We start from the raw sequence: 23,476 nt of genomic DNA, 5'->3' as shown, positions 1-23,476 counted from the left end.
AGATTCCTCGCCAGTGGAATGATACCTTGCTGCAATCAACAAAGCAAGATTCCACCCATCATAGAAACATAGAAACATAGAAACATAGAAAATAGGTGCAGGAGTAGGCCATTCGGCCCTTTGAGCCTGCACCGCCATTCAATATGATCATGGCTGATCATCCAGCTCAGTGTCCCGTACCTGCCTTCTCTCCATACCCCCTGATCCACTTAGCCACAAGGGGCACATCTAACTCCCTCTTAAATATAGCCAATGAACTGGCCTCAACTACCTTCTGTGGCAGAGAATTGCACAGACTCACCACTCTCTGTGTGAAGAAATGTTTTCTCATCTCGGTCAAGTCAATAGAAGTCAATAGACAATAGGTGCAGGAGTAGGCCATTCAGCCCTTCGAACCAGCACCGCCATTCAATGCGATCATGGCTGATCACTCTCAATCAGTACCCCGTTCCTGCCTTCTCCCCATACCCCCTCACTCCGCTATCCTTAAGAGCTCTATCCAGCTCTCTCTTGAAAGCATCCAATGAACTGGCTTCCACTGCCTTCTGAGGCAGAGAATTCCACACCTTCACCACTCTCTGACTGAAAAAGTTCTTCCTCATCTCTGCTCTAAATGGTCTACCCCTTATTCTTAAACTGTGGCCCCTTGTTCTGGACTCCCCCAACATTGGGAACATGTTTCCTGCCTCTAATGTGTCCAATCCCCTAATTATCTTAAATATTTCAATAAGATCCCCCCTCATCCTTCTAAATTCCAGTGTATACAAGCCTAATTGCTCCAGCCTTTCAACATACGACAGTCCCGCCATTCCGGGAATTAACCTAGTGAACCTACGCTGCACGCCCTCAATAGCAAGAATATCCTTCCTCAAATTTGGAGACCAAAACTGCACACAGTACTCCAGGTGCGGTCTCACCAGGGCCCGGTACAACTGTAGAAGGACCTCTTTGCTCCTATACTCAACTCGTCTTGTTATGAAGGCCAACATTCCATTGGCTTTCTTCACTGCCTGCTGTACCTGCATGCTTCCTTTCAGTGACTGATGCACTATGACACCCAGATCTCGTTGAACATCCCCTCTTCCTAAATTGACATCATTCAAATAATAATCTGCCTTTCTATTCTTACTTCCAAAGTGAATAACCTCACACTTATCTACATTAAACTGCATCTGCCATGTATCCGCCCACTCACACAACCTGTCCAAGTCACCCTGCAGCCTTATTGCATCTTCCTCACAATTCACACTACCCCCCAGCTTAGTATCATCTGCAAATTTGCTAATGGTACTTTTAATCCCTTCATCTAAGTCATTAATGTATATCGTAAATAGCTGGGGTCCCAGCACTGAACCTTGCGGTACCCCACTGGTCACTGCCTGCTATTCCGAAAGGGACCCATTTATCCCCACTCTTTGCTTTCTGTCTGTCAACCAATTTTCTATCCATGTCAGTACCCTACCCCCAATACCATGTGCTCTTATTTTGCCCACAAACCTCCTATGTGGGACCTTGTCGAAGGCTTTCTGAAAGTCGAGGTACACCACATCCACTGACTCTCCCCTGTCAATTTTCCTAGTTACATCCTCAAAAAATTCCAGTAGATTTGTCAAGCATGATTTCCCCTTCGTAAATCCATGCTGACTCGGAATGATCCTGTTACTGCTATCCAAATGCTTAGCAATTTCGTCTTTTATAATTGACTCCAGCATCTTCCCCACCACTGATGTCAGACTAACTGGTCTATAATTACCCGGTTTCTCTCTCCCTCCTTTCTTAAAAAGTGGGATAACATTTGCTATCCTCCAATCCACAGGAACTGATCCTGAATCTATAGAACAGTGAAAAATGATCTCCAATACTTCCACTATTTCTAGAGCCACTTCCTTAAGTACCCTGGGATGCAGACCATCAGGCCCTGGGGATTTATCAGCCTTCAGTCCCATCAGTCTACCCAAAACCATTTCCTGCCTAATGTGGATTTCCTTCAGTTCCTCCATCACCCTAGGTTCTCCGGCCCCTAGAACATTTGTCCTAAAAATAGTCCTAAAAGACTTCCCCCTTATCCTTAAACTGTGACCCCTGGTTCTGGACTTCCCCAACATCGGGAACAATCTTCCCGCATCTAGCCTCTCCAACCCCTTAAGAATTTTATATGTTTCAATAAGATTCCCCCTCAGTCTTCAAAATTCCAGCGAGTATAAGCCTAGTCTATCCAGTCTTTCTTCTAAGCAAAAGTCCCAACGGTCTTGAATAAAGAAACCACCTCCTGTAACTGTTCTCCCCCACCCCCCGTATATCCAAGTGTTTGGAACTACTGCTTCTCCTTTCACATCATTGCAGTGACTACACTCTGGTAGCTGGAGTCGTGCGGCTTATATTGTACTGTTATTGTTTCTTCAAGAGCCACTTTCAAAGGTTGCAGCTACACTGATAAGTGCTACTTCTGCAAATTTTGCAATATGCCAAAACTATAGCCTGGGCCAAGAGTAGATAACAGTGGCCATACACAGAGAAACCCATCAAAGCTGTGGAGCGATGGAAATTTGCAATCTCTACAGGACTTTTACAATTGCTGTTGGATAAGACGCAAACTGCTTCAGCACCATTAAAGGTGGGAGAGAAATATCTATCCTGCTGTGCCTCAAACAAATGAGCAGAAATTGTCTTTGTCATAAATGCATTTCAACAAATTTAAAACAACCTTATTTAATATTTCCTTTGAGACAATCTGCGGCAATCAAAAGATTCAGACCGAGTATGTTGATTAAATATTTTCCTTTTGAGAATACTGCATGTCCCTTTCTGCCCAGAGCCTTCCTGAAAAATGCATCGCCTACTTCAAATGATTCACTCGGGGAATGAATAGGACTCTTTGTCCTAAAACCCACGTCTCAGAGGTGGTGACTCACAGCTCATTCATTTTTTAGGTCATGATTGAATTCAATACTCCAACAAAATTGGCTACAGGACGTTGTCTTGCACTTAACGCAACGGTGTTTTCGTTTATTAACACTTAGTATTATAATTGATGCTGCTTTGTCCAAATTCCATTGCAGTTTCCAAGATCCCCGTTGTTTAAAAGTATAATCTATGTTGTGGGATTGCTGTTGTTGGGCTGATTTTTAGAACCAAGTCCCACAGGTTACAATTAAATCATGATCATATAATCTGCGGTGGTGATGAAAACTGAGGGACAAGCAATATCCATGAACTCGGTGGAGAATTCATCTATTCTGTGAAAAGTGCTGTAAGATTGTTTGCATCAAAATTAAGTCAGCGTCTTGTGTCGGCGGCACGGTGGCGCAGCGGTAGAGTTGCTGCCTTACAGCGAATGCAGCGCCGGAGACTCAGGTTCGATCCTGACTACGGGTGCCGTCTGTACGGAGTTTGTATGTTCTCCCCGTGACCTGCGTGGGTTTTCTCCGAGATCTTCGGTTTCCTCCCACACTCCAATGACGTACAGGTATGTAGGTTAATTGACTGGGTAAATGTAAAAAATGTCCCTAGTGTGTGTAGGATAGTGTTAATGTGCAGGGATCGCTGGGCGGCGCGGACCCGGTGGGCCGAAGGGCCTGTTTCCGCGCTGTATCTCTAAATCTAAAAAAAATCTAGCAGATGGTGTGACTAATGGTGTAGAATTACCCAATCGTGGATGGTATTTAAACTTGGACATTAAAAGCCAAGTCTTGGGTATTGTCTTTAGGAATGAAGGAGCCTGTTTAGTTTCGTTTAGAGATACAGTGCGGAAACAGGCCCTTCGGCTCACCGATTCTGCACAGACCAGCGATCCCCGCATGCTAACTCAATTCTACACACACTCGGGACAATTTTACACTTGTACCAAGCCAATTAACCTACAAACGGGGAGAATGTACAAACTCAGTATAGACAGCACCCGTAGTCGGGATCGAACCGGTCTCCAGTGCTGCAAGTGCTGTAAGGCAGGAACGCTACCGCTGCGCCACTGTGCTGCCCTTAAAGTGTCATTCTGAAATATGACCTGAGGGGCCTGGTGCGATTGCATCTCCAGGGGGAGTATTGTTCCTTCTTTAGGCTTCTTTTGCTCCTCACTGTAAATTCATTTTAATTTTTAGTTTTACAGATACAACACGGAAATAGGCCCACCAGCGATCCCCACACATTAACACAAGCCTTCACACACTAGGGACAATTTACACTTATACTAAGTATCCATACCCAAGCCAATTAACCTAGCAGAACTGCTGGTACAATAGCAGAATTAGTCAGCATTGAGATTTGCAGTTTTCTCTTGCACACGCAGTACTGTGTCATTTACTGTGTCTGTTCGTCACTGTCTAAATAATTCAGACACAACCAGTGGGTGGGAGTGGAGTGGTGAGCTGTCGACAAAGCCCTGCTGAGAGATTTTCATTCACCTCGTGAGCTCTGGCTTCAGCTGGCGTCAGTAATGTTGACGTGGCTGGGGCTCCTCGGCCTTTCCATGCTAACGTTGGCCATGAATGGAGTTTGCCACCCCCAGACACTTCTCAGAGCATTGAAGGTAATTGTGGTGTGACAAAGGAGAGATAAGGATGTGACTTGGAAGCTTCTTGAAAGCGGAAGGGATAAGGAGGAACTTAAGGAGGGGGCCAAATACTTGAGGGAGGGAATGTTGGAGCAAAGGTCCAGAAAACTGAAAGCCAGTGGTGGACAGATGAGATTTTACAAGTTGAAGTTGAATGAATTGCAGCATTCGCAAAGTGATTGTTCATGGGTATAGCATTTCTTGACATCTAGCCCTCAGAATCCAAGCCCACATGTTTTGAGGTAATAGGCAATAATGCCAATATAGATTATAAGTTGTCAAAGACCCTTTGTTGTACATTAATGTAGGCGTTCACAGCCTTTGAGTGTAAGAGGGAGTGAGAAAGAATGATGAGTGGTATTTCGATTCTCCACCGATCGGTTCAGTTTATTTCGTTGTCACCATCCAGATCCCTGGGATGGCAGGACTTTCATATGAAGAAAGACTGGATAGACTAGGCTTATACTCACTGGAATTTAGAAGACTGAGGGGGGATCTTATAGAAACATATAAAATTCTTAAGGGGTTGGAGAGGCTAGATGTGGGAAGATTGTTCCTGATGTTGGGGGAGTCCAGAACCAGGGGTCACAGCTTAAGGATAAGGAGGACGACTTTTAGGACCGAGATGAGAAAACATTTCTTCACACAGAGAGTGGTGAATCTGTGGAATTCTCTGCCACAGAAGGTAGTTGAGGCCAGTTCATTGGCTATATTTAAGAGGGAGTTAGATGTGGCCCTTGTGGCTAAAGGGATCAGGGGGTATGGAGAGAAGGCAGGTACAGGTTACTGAGCTGATTGATCAGCCATGATCATATTGAATGGCGGTGCAGGCTCGAAGGGCCGAATGGCCGAATGGCCTACTCCTGCACCTATTTTCTATGTTTCTATGTTTCTATGTCATGTGCACTGAGGTACAATGAAAAGCTTTTGTTACGTGCTAACCAGTCAGCAGAAAGACAATACATGATTACAATCAATCCATTTACAGTGTATAGATACATGATAAGGGAATAACGTTTAGTGCAAGAGAAAGCCAGTAAAGTCTGGTTAAGGATAGTCTGAGGGATATCAATGAGGTAGATAGTAGTTCAGCACCGCTCTCTGTTTGTGGTAGGATGATTCAGTTGCCTGATAACAGCCGGGAAGAAACAGTCCCTGAATCTGGAGGTGTGCGTTTCCACACTTCTGTACCTTTTGCCTGATGGGAGAGGGGAGAAGAGGGAGTGGCCGTGGTGCGACTCGTCCTTGATTATGCTGCTGGCCTTGCCGAGGCAGCGTGGGGTATAAATGGAGTCAATGGAACGGAGGTTGGCGTGTGTGATGGTCTGGGCTGCGTCCACAATTCACTGTAATTTCTAGCGGTCTTGGACGGAGCTGTTCCCAAACCAAGCTGTGATGCTTCCTGATAAAATGGTGCATCCGTAGAAGTTGTGAGCTGCAGGGGACATGCCGCACTTGCTAAGCCTTCTAAGGAAGTGGAGGCGTCGGTGTGCTTTGTTGGTCGTTGCTTCAATATGGGTGGTCCAGGAGAAGTTGTTGGTGATGTTGGCTCGTCGGAACGTGAGGTTTTCAACCAATCTCTACTTGGGCACCGTCAATGCAGACTGGGGCGTGTGTACCGCTTCACTTCCTGAAGTCAATCACTATCTCCTCGATCAAGATGGAGCCCAGGTCTCTGGCACCGTGAGGCGCGAGGTCTACCATCTGCACCACTGTGCCACCCAGTGATAATGTTGGCATTCATCCCAAGTCATTATCGTCCATGCGATTGAGTGGCGTACTGGGCAAATGCAGAGAGCAGCTCAGAGGTAGTAGCCACACTGATGTGGGTACAGACACTCTAGGGTCATATTTGGGTCATACTGGGTAAGGAAAGGTTTCCATGCCTGCAGCACATTAGTCGACTTGTTTAACATGAACAACAACTTCACCGCTTAATCATTACCTTTACTATTAATGGCTTTTAATTTCCATTTCTTTTAATTTCTAATTTATATTCTGAAACACAGTGTGATTTTGAACTCTGGACGAAGGAGGATCAAACCACTGATAAGGGAACAAACAGTACAAGAATAATACAAAGATTAGCAAGAAACATAAAATGTCTGCAGCAGCTTCCGTAGTTATGCAGCTAAGCTCATTAAATTTAATTGTAGTTCCACTGTTAAGCGTGAGGTTGTTTCAATGACAGGATAAGGATTAATTGTTGAAAGGAAACGTTTGCAGGAGGTGCCTTGAATCGTGACACAGAGCCCTGGGGTCTCACGCCGGAGTTCCTGTGCACTCGCTGATTGTATCAGCAGGGCGTCAGTAATAGACAGGGAGCAATAGGCGTGCTCCATGGCAAATAGGTGCCGAAGTCCCCAAAACTGCTCACAATAGACCAAATGCGGTCTGACCAGTGCCTTACAAAGCCTCAGCGTCACATCCCTGTTTTTGTATTTTAGCCTTCCTTCCCACCGATTCGACTTGCAAATTAACATTTTGGGAATCTTGCACCAGCACTCCAAAGTCCCTTTGCACCTTTGATTTCTGAATTCTCCCCCCATTTAGAAAATAATCGACACCTTTATTCCTACAACCAAAATGCATGCACTTTGCTGCACTGACTCCACACCATATCTTTGCATTTATAATTCATAAGGTAAATGAAGGTGAGAAAAAACTGGCCACCTGCCTAATATGCTGCTGGTCCTCCATGTGCAGCCCCATACGCAGCAGGGTGCGATGCACTGTGTATTGTGACACATTCCTCCCGTGACCACCATTAACATTTTCTGTGACTTGTGCCACAGTCGACCTTCTGTCTGTTCGGACCAGACGGGATAACCTTCGTTGCCCTCGCGCATCAATGAGCCTTGGGCGCCCAACACCCTGTCGCCAGTTTGTGGTTTGTCCCTCCTCGGACCACTGTCGGTAGGTACTCACCACTGCTGACCGGGAGCACCCCACAAGCCTTGCCGTTTCAGAGATGCTCTGACCCAGTCGTCTGGCCATAACAATTTGGCCCTTGTCAAAGTCGCTCAGGTCTTTACTCCTGCCCATTTCCCCTGCATCCAACACATCAACTTCAAGAACTGACTGTTCACTTGCTGCCTAATATATCCCACCCCTTGACAGGTGCCATTGTAACAAGATAACCAATGTTATTCACTTCGCCTGTCAGTGGTCATAATGTTTTGGCTGATTGGTGTATATTTCTGATGGCTTGTTGTAGTTATGTTTGGGCTCCGTTGCATTTTGGTACATTTGTAATGAGTTTGTAAATCTATAATATTTTGTTGAGATGTCTTTGAGCTGATCTGTGCGGAGGCATACTTTCAATAATTCATGTAGGAATATATATGTCTTGGGGCAGCATGGTGGCGCAGCTATAGAGTTGTTGCCTTACAGCGCCAGAGACTGGGGTTCGATCCTGACCACGGGTGCTGTCTGTATGGAGTTTGTACGTTCTCCCCGTGACCACGTGGGTTTTCCCCGGGTGCTCCAGTTTCCTCCCACACTCCAAAGGCGTACAGGTTTGTAATTTGGCTTTGGTAAAAATTGTAAATTGTCCCTAGTGTGTATAGGATAGTGCTAGTGTACCGGGTAATTGCTGGTCGGCGCGGACTCAGTGGGCCGAAGAGCCTGTTAACATAGAAACATAGAAACATAGAAAATAGGTGCAGGAGGAGGCCATTCGGCCCATTGAGCCAGCGCCGCCATTCATTGTGATCATGGCTGATCGTTCCCAATCAATACCCCGTGCCTGCCTTCTCCCCATATCCCTTGATTCCACTATCCCCTAGGGCTCTATTTAACTCTCTCTTAAATCCATCCAGTGATTTGGCTTCCACTGCCCTCTGTGGCAGAGAATTCCACGAATTCCACTGTTTTCGCGATGCATCTCTAAACTAAAAGTATATATGTGATACCTTGCTCTTCCTGATGGCTCAGGGATGTATTCCAGGAACACTCAGCCATCTCAGGCCAGTTCAATGTGATGTGGTGTGTAAGTGGCAGCATTATCGTACTCGGAACACTTTGGTACGAAGCCTCACGCGGCTAATATTAGTCAACTTGCATCTGCCTTTATTTGCTAAAGGGTGAAGCTTGACATCAAAGGGAAGCCACAACGTTTACTCACCAGGATTCCTACATAAACCTGGGGCAAGATGGACAAAAAGGTAAGAGCGCAATAATATCATTTTCTTATTTAGGAAAGACGTTACAATCTGAATGTGCCAAGTGACTGAGAACTTGAGTGCCCATCAGACACAAGTACAATCGAATGAAATTCTTGCTTACGTCAGCAACATGGGCATAGGGACACAGGCAGCACACGATACATAAATTACACAAGATAGTGAAATGGGCAAAAATACCGCGTATGAAAGGACATTAGTGCAGAACACAACTGGAAAGCAGATCCCTGGTAGCATTGGAGATAGTCCGTAGTGTACAGCTCCAGAGGCAGGATTCGGGTTATGCAGGTCAGTGAAGAATGGGATGGTTGTCACTGTTCCTGCACGTGGTGGTGTGGGAATCAATGCCTCTGTGCCTCCTGCCCGATGGTGGCAGCAAGAGTTGGGAACGCCTGGGATGGTGTGGATCCTTGATGATAGATGCCACCTTCTTGAGGAGGCGGCTCATGTAGGTGCTGGTGATGGGGAGGAAGGCAGACTCTGTGACTCCCTGCAGCCTTTAGCAGTCACCTAATTAGGAGTTGCTCTTCCAGGTCATGGTATATGTTCACAAGGTCATACGTTATAGGAGTAGAATTAGGCCATTCGGCCCATTGAGTCTACTCCGCCGTTCAATCATGGTTGATCTCTGCCTCCTAATCCCATTTTCCTGCCTTCTCCCCATAACCCTTGACACCCGCTCTAATCCAAAATCCTTCTATCTCGGCCTTAAAAGTATCCACTGACGGCCTCCACAGCCCTCTGTGGCAATGAGTCCCACAGATTAACTACCCTCTGACTAAAGAAGTTCCTCCTCACCTCCTTTCTAAAAGTGTGCCCTATAATTCTCAGGCTATGATCTCTGGTCTCTCCCACCAGTGGAAACATCCTCTCCACATTAACTCTATCTATGCCTTTCATTATTCTGTAAGTTTCAATGAGGTCCCCCCCCCTCAACCTTCTAAACTCCAGCGAGCACAGGCCCAGTGCTGTCCAACGCACATCATCTGCTAACCCACTCATTCCTGGGATCATCTCCAACCAATCAGGATATTATGGCGAGTCTGGAGGCTTGTACTTTGTTAAAGAAGTTTATTGCGGCAGCAATATTCAATTACAAAGGATAACAAACGAGATTACAGACAACGATTAACTCAAACTGTTCACATCGAAGTTCTCTTCCCACTGCCTGGTTTTTGGCCCCAAAACCACCACGTGACCTAGCTGGCCAATCCGAGGGTTCGACTCTCAGGACCAATCCCTGTGGTTGCTACAATATTTTCTATAGTGCTTCACGGTTACATTTACGTTCTAGGCCCAGGATAGGCCATTCGAGATGTTAACGTTGAAGAATTTAAAGTTTGGCGAAATGTTTGTCGTGAAAAAAAAGTTACAAAATGTATTTTCTGTTCTCAGTCTAAATGTGATAATAAAATAAATAAAAATGAGATTTGTTTTTACTACAAATGCTGGAAATCTGATACTTTAAACATGCTGGAAAAATGCAGCAGGTTCGGCAGCATCTGTTTAAAAAGAATCAAAGATAACATTTCAGGCTGATTCATCAGAACTGATGAATTTGGGAGGGGAGTAGATTTGCTGTATTACAGCGCCAGAGACCCTGGTTCGATCCTGACGACGGGTGATGGTTGTACAGAGTTTGTTCATTCTCACTGCTCTGGTTTCCACCCACACTCCAAAGGCGTACAGGTTTGGAGGTTAATTAACTTCTGTAAGTTATTAATTGTCTCTAGGATAGTGTCTGTGCATCACAGGTCGGAGTGGACTCGAGGGGCTGAATGGCCCGTCTCCATGCTGTATCTCTAGAGTCTAAAGTCTAATTAACCGGTTGAATATTTCCAGCTTTCTGAGTTTTTATTTCAGATTTGCAGCTTTTTACTTTTTACTTGCTTTGCCATGTCACTGTGTAATTTGCAGACGGTTGCTGGCCCTCTCCAATGCACTTTTAACAGTCTGTGTCCTTTTGGTTTTCCCTCAGAACGAATCACCTTCACCACAGAGGCAGAATGTCAAGAGTCGCTCGAAATCCATCGATGAGATTGAGCAAGCAAAGAAGGTCTTCTTTCCCAAAATGCCCATTGAAACCCCACTCTTTGTAGAACTCCAGTCCTGCCCATCGTGAAATTCATACTGCAATTAGAAAGATATATCTATCACAGCTTCTCCGAGTCTTGTTGGGATGCTGTTCCAAATGTGTTGTTGGTAGCGGGCATAATATTTGTGTGGCCATTCTTCGTGTGTGTGGCAGAGTAGGATATTGATCATTTGCATGGAATAAACAATAAATGGTGACGTTTCTAATAGTAAATACATTGATGCAAGCCGGTAACACAACCAATGAAGCTATGGCCAGAATTATAACTGTAGAGAAGATGTTTCATCTCCTGGAGGAATCTCGAACTGGGGGTAGGGGGGAGCCTTGTATAAAAGTAAATGGTGGCGCAGTTGTAGAGTTGCTGTCTCACAGCGTCAGAGACCTGGGTTCAATCCTGACCACTGGTGCTGTCTGCGCGGAGTTTGTATGTTCTCCCAGTGGGTTTTCTCTGGTTGCTCTGGTTTGGTCCCTGACCCCAAAGATGTACAATTTTGGAGGTTAATTGGATTCAGTGAAAAGTTGTAAAATTGTCCCTAGTGTGTAGGATAGTGTTAGTGTACGGGGTGATCGCTGGTCGGCTTTGGGCCGAAGGGCCTGTTTCCGCACTGTGTCTCCAAAGTCGATTTAAGAAAGAGGTGTCGCTTTTTTGACTCGAGGAGTTGATGGTGTTTGGAACCTTTGTCTCCAAAAGATGGTGGGAATGTCTTTGAGTATAGTGTCTCCAGCGCTCCAGGCTCAACCCTGACCTCTGGTGCTCAGTGTGTGGAGTTTGCATGTTTGCTTTATGTGGTGGGTTCCTTCTGAGTGCTCAAGGATATATGGTGTTGGGAGGCACCAGCTGCTGCTGTGTGTTTGTGCACTGTAGAATTTGGGGGGAAATTGACAGGAACAAGTGGGGGGAATAAAATAGGGACACACACAACTGCAGATGCTGGGATCTAGAGTAAAAAAAAACAAAGTGATGGAGGAACTCAGTGGGTCAGGCAGCATCTGCTGAGAATGGACAGGCAACATTTTATGTCAGAGGCTTCTTCAGACTGATGAAGAGGTGGGGAGAAAGCTGGTAATGGGGGGGTGGGGGGTGGGGGGACAAAGCCTGGCAAGTGATGGGTGGATACAGGTGAGGAGACGTGACGGGGTGTGGCGATTGGGATTTGCGTGGACAGTAATAAAAGCCAGAGGTGAAAAGGGGACAAAAGGGTACCAGTTCAGGAAAGAAGAGGTGGAGTGAAGTGTAAATCTGGAGGGAGGGATATGAGCAGAAGGGGGTGGTAAAAGTGGAAGGATAAAAGGAAAATGGGCGACTTGGAGATGGATGGGTGGGAGGTCAGTGTGAGGAGGAATGGAAAGGAACAAGAGATCTTATCAAAACGTATAAGATTATTAAGGGGTTGGACACATTAGAGGCAGGAAACATGTTCCCAATGTTGGGGGAGTCCAGAACAAGGGGCCACAGTTTAAGAATAAGGGGTCGGCCATTTAGAACTGAGATGAGGAAAAACTTTTTCAGTCAGAGAGTTGTGAATCTGTGGAATTCTCTGCCTCAGAAGGCAGTGGAGGCCAATTCTCTGAATGCATTCAAGAGAGAGCTGGACAGAGCTCTTAAGGATAGCGGAGTCAGTGGGTATGGGGAGAAGGCAGGAACGGGGTACTGATTGAGAATGATCAGCCATGATCACATTGAATGGCGGTGCTGGCTTGAAGGGCCGAATGGCCTCCTCCTGCACCTATTGTCTATTGTCTATTGACAGTGGCATTAATGAGAGCCCACTGGGGTGGGGTCAAAGGGGGTGGGGGGAGGGATGAGGGAAGTGCAGAGTATTACTTAAGATTGGAGAATTCAATATCTGTACTGTTGAGTTGTAAGCTACCCAGGCGGAGTATTCGGTGCTGTTCTAGTTTGCATGTGTCCTCACTCTGGCAGTGGGAGAGGCCAAGGCCAGAAAGGCCAGTATAGGAAAGGGAGTTAAAATGAGTACCAACTGGGAGGTCCAGCATGACCAAGCCAATGTGTTCAGCGAAACAGTCCGTGCTGGGAACCTCCGTTGTTTGTGATATACACAAGTGACTTGGACGTTAATGTAGAGTTGGCTGGTCAGTGAGGTTGCAGGTAGCTGGGGTCATGAACTGTCAGGAAGGCTGTCAAACTATACAGCAGGATAAAGATCAGCTGCAGAAATGGGCAGAGAAATGGCAGGTGGAGTTTAATCTGAATATAATAATAATAATAATAATACATTTTATTTATATAGCGCTTTTCATATACTCAAAGACGCTTAATGTGTGAGGTGTTGCATTTTGGAGGGTTTGGGAGGTCAAATGTAAGAGGAAAAATATCCAATTAACAGCATTGATGAACAGAAGGATCCTGGGGTCCAAGTCCAAAACTCCCTGAATGTGGCAACTCAAGCAGACAGAGTGGTAAAGAAGGCATATGGTATTCTTGCCTTCGTTGGTCAGGGCATTACACACAAGAGTCGGGAAGTCATGATGCAGTTTTATAGGACTATGCCATATTTGGAATTTGGCGTGCAGTTCTGGTCTTCCCATTACTGGAAGGATGTGAGAGCTTGGAAATAGTGCGGAGGAGGTTTACCACAATACTGTCTGCAACTGAGGGAATTAGCTCCAGATGAGGTTGCACAGATGTGCATTGTTTTCTCTGGAGCACAGGAGGTTGAGGGTATTCCTGATAGAAATATATAAAATTATAAGAAACATAGATAGGGTAGACATTCAGAACTTTTTTCCCAGAATGGAAAACTCTAAGGGGTAGAGGACAGAGCTTTAAGGTGTGAGGGGCGGTGTGGTGTGGGGGGCCGTGTGGTGTGAGGGGCGGTGTGGTGTGGGGGGCCTTGTGGTGTGAGGGGACGTGTGGTGTGAGGGGACGTGTGGTGTGAGGGGACGTGTGGTGTGAGGGGCCGTGTGGTGTGAGGGGTGGTGTGGTGTGAGGGGCCGTGTGGTGTGAGGGGCGGTGTGGTGTGGGGGGCCGTGTGGTGTGAGGGGACGTGTGGTGTGGGGGGCCATGTGGTGTGAGGGGCCGTGTGGTGTGGGGGGCCGTGTGGTGTGGGGGGCCGTGTGGTGTGAGGGGCCGTGTGGTGTGGGGGGCCGTGTGGTGTGGGGGGCCGTGTGGTGTGAGGGGCCGTGTGGTGTGAGGGGCGGTGTGGTGAGGTGTGGTGTGAGGGGCGGTGTGAGGGGCGGTGTGGTGTGGTGCAGTGTGAGGGACGGTGTGGTGTGAGGGGCGGTGTGGTGAGGTGTGGTGTGAGGGGCGGTGTGAGGGGCGGTGTGGTGTGGTGCAGTGTGAGGGACGGTGTGGTGTGAGGGGCGGTGTGGTGAGGTGTGGTGTGAGGGGCGGTGTGAGGGGCCGTGTGGTGTGAGGGGTGGTGTGAGGGGCGGTGTGGTGTGAGGGGCGGTGTGGTGTGAGGGGCGGTGTGGTGTGAGGGGCGGTGTGGTGTGAGGGGCGGTGTGAGGTGTGGTGTGACGGGCGGTGTGGTGTGAGGGGCGGTGTGAGGGGCGGTGTGAGGTGTGGTGTGAGGGGCGGTGTGAGGGGCCATGTGGTGTGAGGGGTGGTGTGGTGTGAGGGGCGGTGTGGTGCGGTGTGGGGGGCGGTGTGGTGTGAGGGGCAGTGTGGTGTGAGGGACGGTGTAGTGTGAGGGACGGTGTGGTGTGAGGGGCAGTGTGGTGTGAGGGGCGGTGTGGTGTGAGGGGCGGTGTGGTGTGAGGGGCGGTGTGGTGCGGTGTGGGGGGCCGTGTTTATAGGAAACTGGTGGGGCTTTTTTTTGTGAGATGAGAGAGATGAGAGAATGAAATAAGCTGACGTATGTGGTGGTGAGGCAGATGTGATTGAGGCTTTAGTCTGGGGATATGAATATCCAGGGTATGGAGAGATATGGATTATGTGCAAGCAGCTGAGCATTGGACTTGACATCAGTCTCGACTCGAAACGTCACCCATTTCTTCTCTCCTGAGATGCTGCCTGACCCGCTGCGTTACTCCAGCATTTTCTGAATAAATACCTTGGACTTGGCACCGTGTTCAGCATAGATATTGTGGGCTGAAGGGCCTTCCTCTATGCTGAACTGTTTTATGTTCCCTAAATAAAATGTGGCTATTTTAAATGGGTGCTTGGTGTACACTGCAGACTTTGTTGGCAGGAGGACCAGTTTCTGTGACTCTTTGATAGAATCCTGGTAATCGAGGAGGTAAAAGCAAATTGGGGATAGGTAGGAACGCTTATAGACAATAGGTGCAGGAGGAGGCCATTCGGCCTTTCACACCAGCACTGCCATTTACTGTAATCATGGCTGATCATCCACAATCAGTACCCCGTTCCTGCCTTCTCCCCATACCCCCTGACTCCGCTATCTTTTAGAGCTCTATCGAGCTCTCTCTTGAAAGCATTCAGAGAATTGGCCTCCACTGCCTTCTGAGGCAGAGATTTCCACAGATTCACTACGCTCTGGGTGAAAAAGTTCTTCCTCATATCTGTTCTAAATGGCCTACCCCTTATTCTTAAACTGTGGCCCCTGGTTCTGGACTCCCCCGGCATTGGGAACATGTTTCCTCCCTCTAACGTGTCCAATCCCTTAATAATCTTATATGTTTCAATAAGATCCCCTCTCATCCTTCTAAATTCCAGTGTATACAAGCCCAGTCACTCCATTCTTTCAACATATGTCAGTCCCGCCATCCCGGGAATTAACCTCAGAAATTTATGCTGCACTCCCTCAATAGGAAGAATGTTCTTCCTCAGATCAGATCAGCCTTGACCTTATTAAATGGCACAAGCATGAAGCCTAGTGGCCTATTCCTGCTCCTAGTTTGCATGTTTGTAAAAGGAGTACTTATTTCCTTCGTAATAGCACTGTCGGACAGAGTTTCTTTAATGACTAGCGGCACCTGTGGGTTCAGGAGCTTTGCATGCCAATAAACCATTTGACCGAAGATAGACACAAAAAGCTGGAGTAACCCAGTGGGTCAGACAGCATCCCTGGAGAAAAGGAATAGGTAACATTTTGGGTTGTGACCCTTCTTCAGACTAAGGGTCATGGGGAGAGGGAAACAAGAGATGTAGATGGTGATGTAGGGAGATATAGAACAAATGAATGAAAGATATGCAAAAAACTAACGATGATAAAGGGAACAAGCCATTGTTAGCTATGGGCTAGGTGAAAACGAGTTACAATGAGACTCATCAACAAAATGACTTTGAAGCTGGTACAACTTGGGTGGGGGAGGGATGGAGAGAGAGGTGATGCAAGGATTTACTTGAAGTTAGAGAAATCAAAATTCATACGACTGGGTTGCAAGCTGCCCAAGAGAAATGACCCCCCGAGTTACTCCAGCTTTTTGTGTCTATCTTCAGTTTAAACCAGCATCTGCAGTTCCTTCCTGACTATTTGACTGACATCAGTCGCGCACAGCATAAGAATGGTGTGTTCATTTTAATGGAATTGAATACAGGTGCTCCTCAACTTACGATATTTCGACGTTACAATGGTGCAAACGCTAAGCAGCGAGCCACAGATTGCTTCCGCTCACCTGACCAGGTGTAGTAAATGCATTTTCTACTTAGATATTTTCGGTTTACGATGGGTTTATCGGAACGGAACCCTATCATAAGTTGAGGAGCAACTGTATTGGATCGTTACAGTGACCATGTACTGGAACAGCCACATTGATTTTGGACCTCTTGGCCTGTTCAGTAGCTGGGCATGCCTTGGTTCTGCCAAGAGGTAGGTTATTCCCAAAGGTGTGACTGGCAGTTCTGACAAGTGAAATCTGTCCGGCAACACAGGAGGAAACCCTTCATGTTCATTCTTGTCGACGTACAAACATATTTCATGTCAATAATGCTTTGCTGACCAAATCCTTTTTTTTTTTCATGTGATAGGCTTTCCACACACCTCAGATATCTCTTCCTGGCAGACAAGAACTGGAAAAACTGAAGGTAATTCTCACCCGTGCCCTCCACTGTTGACTCACCACCCTGATTTCACCGCTCGAGGGTTACCTGGCATGCGAGCTGCTGAAAAAGATATCTGGTTCCCCAGCCCCAACTTTTACACCCGCCCCACGCCTTTCCTCATCCTAATCTGATCGGCACAGATCACTGACTGTTATTTGTGAATTATAAACATCGCTGAATTATTCAGCACTGAAGGAGAATATTGCTCATCGTGCCTGACTGTGTTATCACTTTGCAAGAAAAACATCATTCAATGAAAATAAAATAAAAATATACCTATTTCCATATGACCTGGAAGGAAGCCACTTGTTCCACTGCTGGTTATCTAATCATTCCCTCCAATCCAATTCTCCCATGTGTTCCCTGCAATTTGTTATGTCCTATTTGTATGTAGGAGTTTGCATGTTCTCCATGAAGGACCCATTTCCATCTCCAAACTCAACTAAAGTTAAAACATCCAGCAACACTCCCTGATTTTCCAGCTAACAATCTACAGATAATTTACAGCCTCAAATTAGCCTTCCAGCCAATTGTATGAAGAAGGGTCTCGACCCGAAACGCCACCCATTCCTTATCTCCAGAGATGCTGCCTGTCTCGCTGAGATGCTCCAGCACTTTGCGTCTATCTTCGGTGTAAACCAGCATCTACAGTTCCTTCCTTCACACTGCACCTTTCCGTTGTGGAAGGAAGCCAGAGCTCCCGGGGCAACCCATAAGGTTGCAGGGAGAGCATGCAAACTCCACACAGACAGCATTCAAAGTCAGGCTTGAACCTGGGTCACTGGGACATTTTACATAGCTACACTTTCTACTGGGCCACTATCAATGCAATAAGTATGTTTTGATCACAACATGCTCAATAATATGTTGATTATATACAAGAAGTTTATCATCTTTGGTCAATAGTGACACTCTGAACTGCAAGTCAAGAGGTTACAGGTTAAAAATTCCATTCCAGGGGCATGCTCACTGGAACTTTGACCACGAAGCAGTGAGGAAGATGCTAATGCATCAGCCGTACACAACTGGTCCCATGAAGCTTTGCTCCCTCTGGGTCCTGCAATATGAATCTATCGGCTAATGCCGTTGAAGCAAAACTGATCATTTGGATGTCAATAGATTTTTGTTCATGAGTCTCTGTTTTGTACGACTTGACTGCAGTGTCTCCTGCAGTTAAGTTGTATAAAACCATTATATTTCCAAAGTTGGCTGTGAACAATTTAAAATATCCTGTGGTCATAAAGAGATCCTGTATAAACACAAGTGTTTCAATTAGTGTTTGCCAACTGCCTTCATCCCTTGATTGGCCTAATTGTTTCCTGCAAAAAAAATGCTTCCTGTTTTCAAGAGAGAGTTAGATTTAGTTCTTGGGGCTAAAGGAATCAAGGGATATGAGGGAAAAGTAGGAACGGGGTACTGATTTTAGATGATCAGCCATGATCATATTGAATGGCAGTGCTGGCTCGAAGGGCCGAATGGCCTACTCCTGCACCTATTTTTCTATGTTTCTATGTTCCTAAGAATATTACACTGAGTCATGTGTGAGATTTGAGTGCCATGAAATGAAGTTTAGGTTCTTTAATCTGTTGGCAATGGTTTACAAATCTCACATTGATGATCATGATACATTTGTGACGATATGTCTGTATATTTATCCAAATTTCATCACTTCTGAAATGGTGATTATGGATTGAGTAATTAGTTAAAAAGTTAGAATTTTTGTATTTATTTTGTATTGACCAGCTTTCCATCTGGAATCATGCAATTACCTGTTTTATCCCTTGCATCAATTGTTATCATTCATCCCCAGTGAACGTTCAACATATCTGGGATTCTCTTATTGCTATCTCTTGCGTACACGACTTAAATGGTTAGGGTACAAGTTTATCTAATGCAGCCGCGCAAGTTTAGCTCTAGGTGAGCTGTTGATTTGGGCAGATCCATCTGCTTTAAGGGCATCCTCAGCATCCATGTAACATAAAGGCATTCATCGGCAAAACCAAGCGCAGGCTCGGCGATCGCTTCGCTCAACACCTGCGCTCAGTCCACCTTAACCAACCTGATCTCCCGGTGGCCGAGCACTTCAACTCCCCCTCCCATTCCCAGTCTGACCTTTCTGTCATGGGCCTCCTCCAGTGCCATAGTGAGGCCCACCTGGAAATTGGAGGAACAGCACCTCATATTTCGCCTGGGCAGCTTGCAGCCCAGCGGTATGAACATTGACTTCTCCAATTTTCGATAGTCCCTCTGTCCCTCTCTTCCCCTCCCCCTTCCCAGATCTCCCTCTGTCTTCCTGTCTTCACCTATATCCTTCCTTTGTTCCGCCCCCCTGACATCAATCTGAAGAAGGGTCTCGACCCGAAACGTCACCCATTCCTTCTCTCCTGAGATGCTGCCTGACCCACTGAGTTACTGAATTTGTGAATAAATACCTTCGATTTGTACCAGCATCTGCAGTTATTTTCTTACACATAAAGGTAACATAAATTGTTGTCCCTGGACATGGACAACAATTACAGCCTGTGTCCATGGACAACGATTACAGCCTGTGTCCTACAACATTGTTACACCTCCATACAAATGTGCTAAGGTTAGAACAATAGGCTCCATAGTGGACAATATGATAATAAAAATGTATCTGAATCTGACCTGAGAGCCTCGCCATAGTCCTGCAAAGTTTTTTATTCATCAGTTATTATATGTATCTTTTGATAGATACAAAAAGCTGGAGTAACTCAGCGGGTCACACAGCATCTCTGTAGAGAAGGAATACGTGACGTTTCTGGTCGACATTTCTTCAGGATCTCAACCCGAAACATCACCTATTCCTTTTCACCAGAGATGCTGTCTGATCCACTGAGTTACTCCAGCTTCTTGTGTCTATCTTTGGTTTAAACCAGCATCTGCAGTTCCTTCTTACACATGATATGCATCCTTACTCTTTTGAATTGAGCTGACCTCAGGAAAATGAATGCAACTACCTTGCCCTTTTTGTGTGGTCTAGTACCCAATAGCATCTCTTAATAATGCCTTGATAATCTTGGTACCATCTACAGCTAGTTGGCCTCATGGCAGAAGTAGTTAATAGTAAATCCAGCCCAGTACCAGGTGCCCACAAGTGGATTTAAAGTATTTTGTTAAAATTCAGTAAATAAATCAAAGTGTATTAATGTTGCAGCATTCGGCAGTTTCTGATACCCAATTCCTATAAACATCGAGCAGTACAGCACAACAATGGGCCCTTGAACTCACAATGTCTGTAATTAGGGTTGCCCACTGTCCCGTATTAGTCGGGACATCCCGTATTTTGGGCTAAATTGGTTTGTTCCGTACAGGACCACCCGGGGGGCACTGTAAGACCCGGACGCTGTAGGCCCAGACACTGTAGGGCTAGACACTGTAGGCCCAGATGCTGTAGGCCCGGACACTGTAGGCCCGGACAGTGTAGGTCCGGACATTGTAGGCCTGGGGGGCACTGTAAGACCCGGACACTGTAGGCCCGGACACTGTAGGCCCTGGGGCCGCTGTAGGCCCAGACACTGTAAGCCCGATACTGTAGGCCCGGACAGCGCAGGCCTGGAGGCCCGGGCAACCACCTAATGAAGGTTGCATAGCAACCCGTCTCCCGGCCTAGGCAGCCGCCATTGGTGGAGCAGGAGCACGTGGGCGCTGGCTGGGTGAGGTCACGTGGGGCGCCGGGCGTGACGCCACCTTGTCCCTTATTTGGGAGTGAGATAGTTGGCACTCCTATCGGTAATGCCAAGGCCAGCTCTTATATGCCTGCACAGCATCCATATCTCTCCTTTACCTGCGTATCCATATGTCTATCCAAAAGTCTATTAAAGGCCACTATCGTATCTGCCCCTTCCACCAGCCCGACAACCCAGTCCAGGCACTCACCACACTCACCATTCTCTGTGTAAAAAAAAAACTTGCCCCGTCCATCTCCCATAAACTCCGCCTCCGTCCTCTTAAAGCTATGCCCGCTCGTATGTGATTTTTATCCATAGTTCCTGATACTTGGGATGGATTAAGGTGCTGAAGATATGAGTGTAATTCAAGCCCACAGCCGCTCAATTCAGAGTTAACAATCAGGCCTATCCAATCCAATTCAACTACAAGATGGCTGCACAGTGGCACAGCTGCTTCTGCTGCTGCTTCACAATGCCTGTGACCCAGGTTCGATCCTAGCCTCGGGAGCTGTCCGTTTGGAGTTTGCACATTCTCCTTGTGACTGCATAGGTTTACTCTGGATGCTCCGGTTTCCTCCCACATCCCAAAGACATGCAGTTTTGAAGTTTAATTTGCCTCTGCAAATTGCTCGTACAGTGAGGGGAGTGGATGAAAGGGGATAACGTGGAACTAGTGTGCACGGGAGATTGATGGTCAGCTGGACTCGGTGGCCAAAGTGCACGTCTCCATGCTATATCTCTAAACTAAACTACATTGCGACTACATTGCAGTGTTTCATCATATGCTCTTTTGGTTGTTTACAGGAAGCTACTGAAAGTGAAGAACTACTTATCTCTCCAGAAGATGATGAAACATTGGTTGAGAAGGCTAAAAATTGACCTGAGTTCCTCAGTGTTGTTGACAAATACTTATTCATTCTTCGACCGTGGGGATTTGGGCTGTCGGGATTAATAGCGAAACAAAACTCCCATTCAGCAAGTTGCTAAAAATGCGGTCCCCATAACTTAATGTTTACTTGTTATAATGTACTGTGTCAGTAACCGTGGCCATTATTGATTGTGTTGTCAGTGTGTGGGCAGTATTTCCATCATCCTGTCTTGTAGCTGTATGCAGAAATTAAAGATGTATTTTGGTGGGTGATGCTGCAGAATCCTCACGAGCTATTCAACTGCGCTATAGAAACATAGAAACATAGAAACATAGGTGCAGGAGTAGGCCATTCGGCCCTTCGAGCCTGCACCGCCATTCAATATGATCATGGCTGATCATTCAGCTCAGTAGCCTGTACCTGCCTTCTCTTCATACCCCCTGATCCCTTTAGCAAAAAGGGCCACATCTAACTCCCTCTTAAATATAGCCAATGAACTGGCCTCAACTACCTTCTGTGGCAGAGAATTCCACAGACTCACCACTCTGTGTGAAGAAATGTTTTCTCATCTCGGTCCTAAAAGACTTCCCCCTTATCCTTAAGCTGTGACCCCTGGTTCTGGACTCCCCCAACATCGGGAACAATCTTCCCGCATCTAGCCTCTCCAACCCCTTAAGAATTTTATATGTTATAATACTTTAATACTTTACAGTGTTGATGCGTGAATGGGGAAGCATGCTTGAATTTATGTGCCACAATTATCATCCATTAATCCAGTCCTTTCACTGTAAAGGGAAGAATCAGCAACACTGTCTATCACTTCACAGATCAAGGGAGCATTTTTAACTATGCCTGCCCAACAGCAAATCTTGCACGCGGTGAACAATGCTTGGAAATCGAAGCACCACTGCCTCTGAATTTAATTTAAATGGTGAGAAAATTGTGCACATCCTGAAATGGCCTCTCACTAACTAAATGTCTCCTCCAGAAAAAATTACCCCAGACACATTTGCAGATAAAAATAGGCTTCATCTTTGAATTTTGTGTTCATTCTCTGGTTTACCTTAATTCAACAATTTCCGCCTGAGATTTTGTGGAAGCCTAACCTTAACTACTTTATGCTTTGTGTTATTTTTTCCTGTGGTGGTTGATTCTGCTTTGCTGTATTGAATGGGTGAATGATTGATGCTTCTATTGGTTTTGACATTAAGAGAAAGATGTCAATCTCATGCTATATCATGCTATATCTGCATTCTAAAATACAACCCTCTGTTGAGGCCACGCATCAATGGCTTCAAGAAAATCACAGTGTTGTGTTCTCCTGCTTCTTCTGTGCCTGTGCCATGGGAATAAAGAATATTTTAAGTGGCATTATTATGGAGATGAGAAATTGCAAATGTTAAATGTTTATTCGGTGTTGCATCTAAGTAGTGTGGTTTATTAACTCCATTGATATCATTGTCCATGTTGGGATAGAGAAATGTCAAGTTTCTCCATCAGGCACTGGTACGGAGGGAGGGCATCCATAAGATCTACTAGTTGGGCCATGGTTGGCACAGGTCTGTTGTTCCCTGTCCTTCAGCCCAGATGGGTGAAGAATCAAGAGGTCACAGTCACTGCTCAAGGTGTTCGTCCTGGACAAGGAGAAGCTGGCTGAAGAATGAGCCTTGAGAAAGTTAACATGTCTGTAATGGAAATAATGATTTCACCTGCAAAGCAGGATGAGGTGGTACCATATTTCTGTGAGCACGTGATTGAGTTTAAAGTAGTCTGTACTTATTCATATCATTAATATTAAACTTGTTGTGCTTCGTGATGTTACGACTGACTTGCTTCCAAGTCATTCAGTTCAAAAAAATTATGGTCCTTGTTTTCCTATCTCTTTTGGACACAGCAGAAAATGAGAAGCAAGAGAGGTTACCTGGTGTTCAAGCCAGCCCGGCCTTTCCATATAATCATGTCCAGGCACTATCTCCTCCTCTGTGCCAGTTTCCAGAGCCCACATACATTTGATCTTCCACAAATATACCTCTACCTCATCTTTGAAAAGCAGTGTGTGTAAGAAGGAGCTGCAGATGCTGATTTAAAGGAATGTTGAACTTGCATTTGTAGAGCATCT

The 23,476-nt window shown here is 46.1% G+C and overlaps 1 long non-coding RNA gene across 1 annotated transcript in view; it reads left to right on the top strand.

The window, feature by feature from the left end:
* LOC144600252 (uncharacterized) overlaps window positions 1-23,178 on the top strand; it is a 43,163-nt gene extending 19,985 nt beyond the window's left edge. Inside the window, exons 2-5 of the long non-coding RNA XR_013548108.1 lie at window positions 8,634-8,715; window positions 10,712-10,789; window positions 16,722-16,778; window positions 21,293-23,178. This is a non-coding gene — a long non-coding RNA (uncharacterized LOC144600252). The remainder of the gene's footprint in view (window positions 1-8,633; window positions 8,716-10,711; window positions 10,790-16,721; window positions 16,779-21,292) is intronic.
* The last annotated feature ends 298 nt before the right edge of the window (window positions 23,179-23,476 follow it).

This window comes from Rhinoraja longicauda, chromosome 14 (genome assembly GCF_053455715.1).
Source record: "Rhinoraja longicauda isolate Sanriku21f chromosome 14, sRhiLon1.1, whole genome shotgun sequence".
NCBI classification, from domain to species: domain Eukaryota; kingdom Metazoa; phylum Chordata; class Chondrichthyes; order Rajiformes; family Arhynchobatidae; genus Rhinoraja; species Rhinoraja longicauda.
Note: the sequence above shows the minus strand (reverse complement) of the source record. Positions and strands in the feature narration are given on the sequence as shown.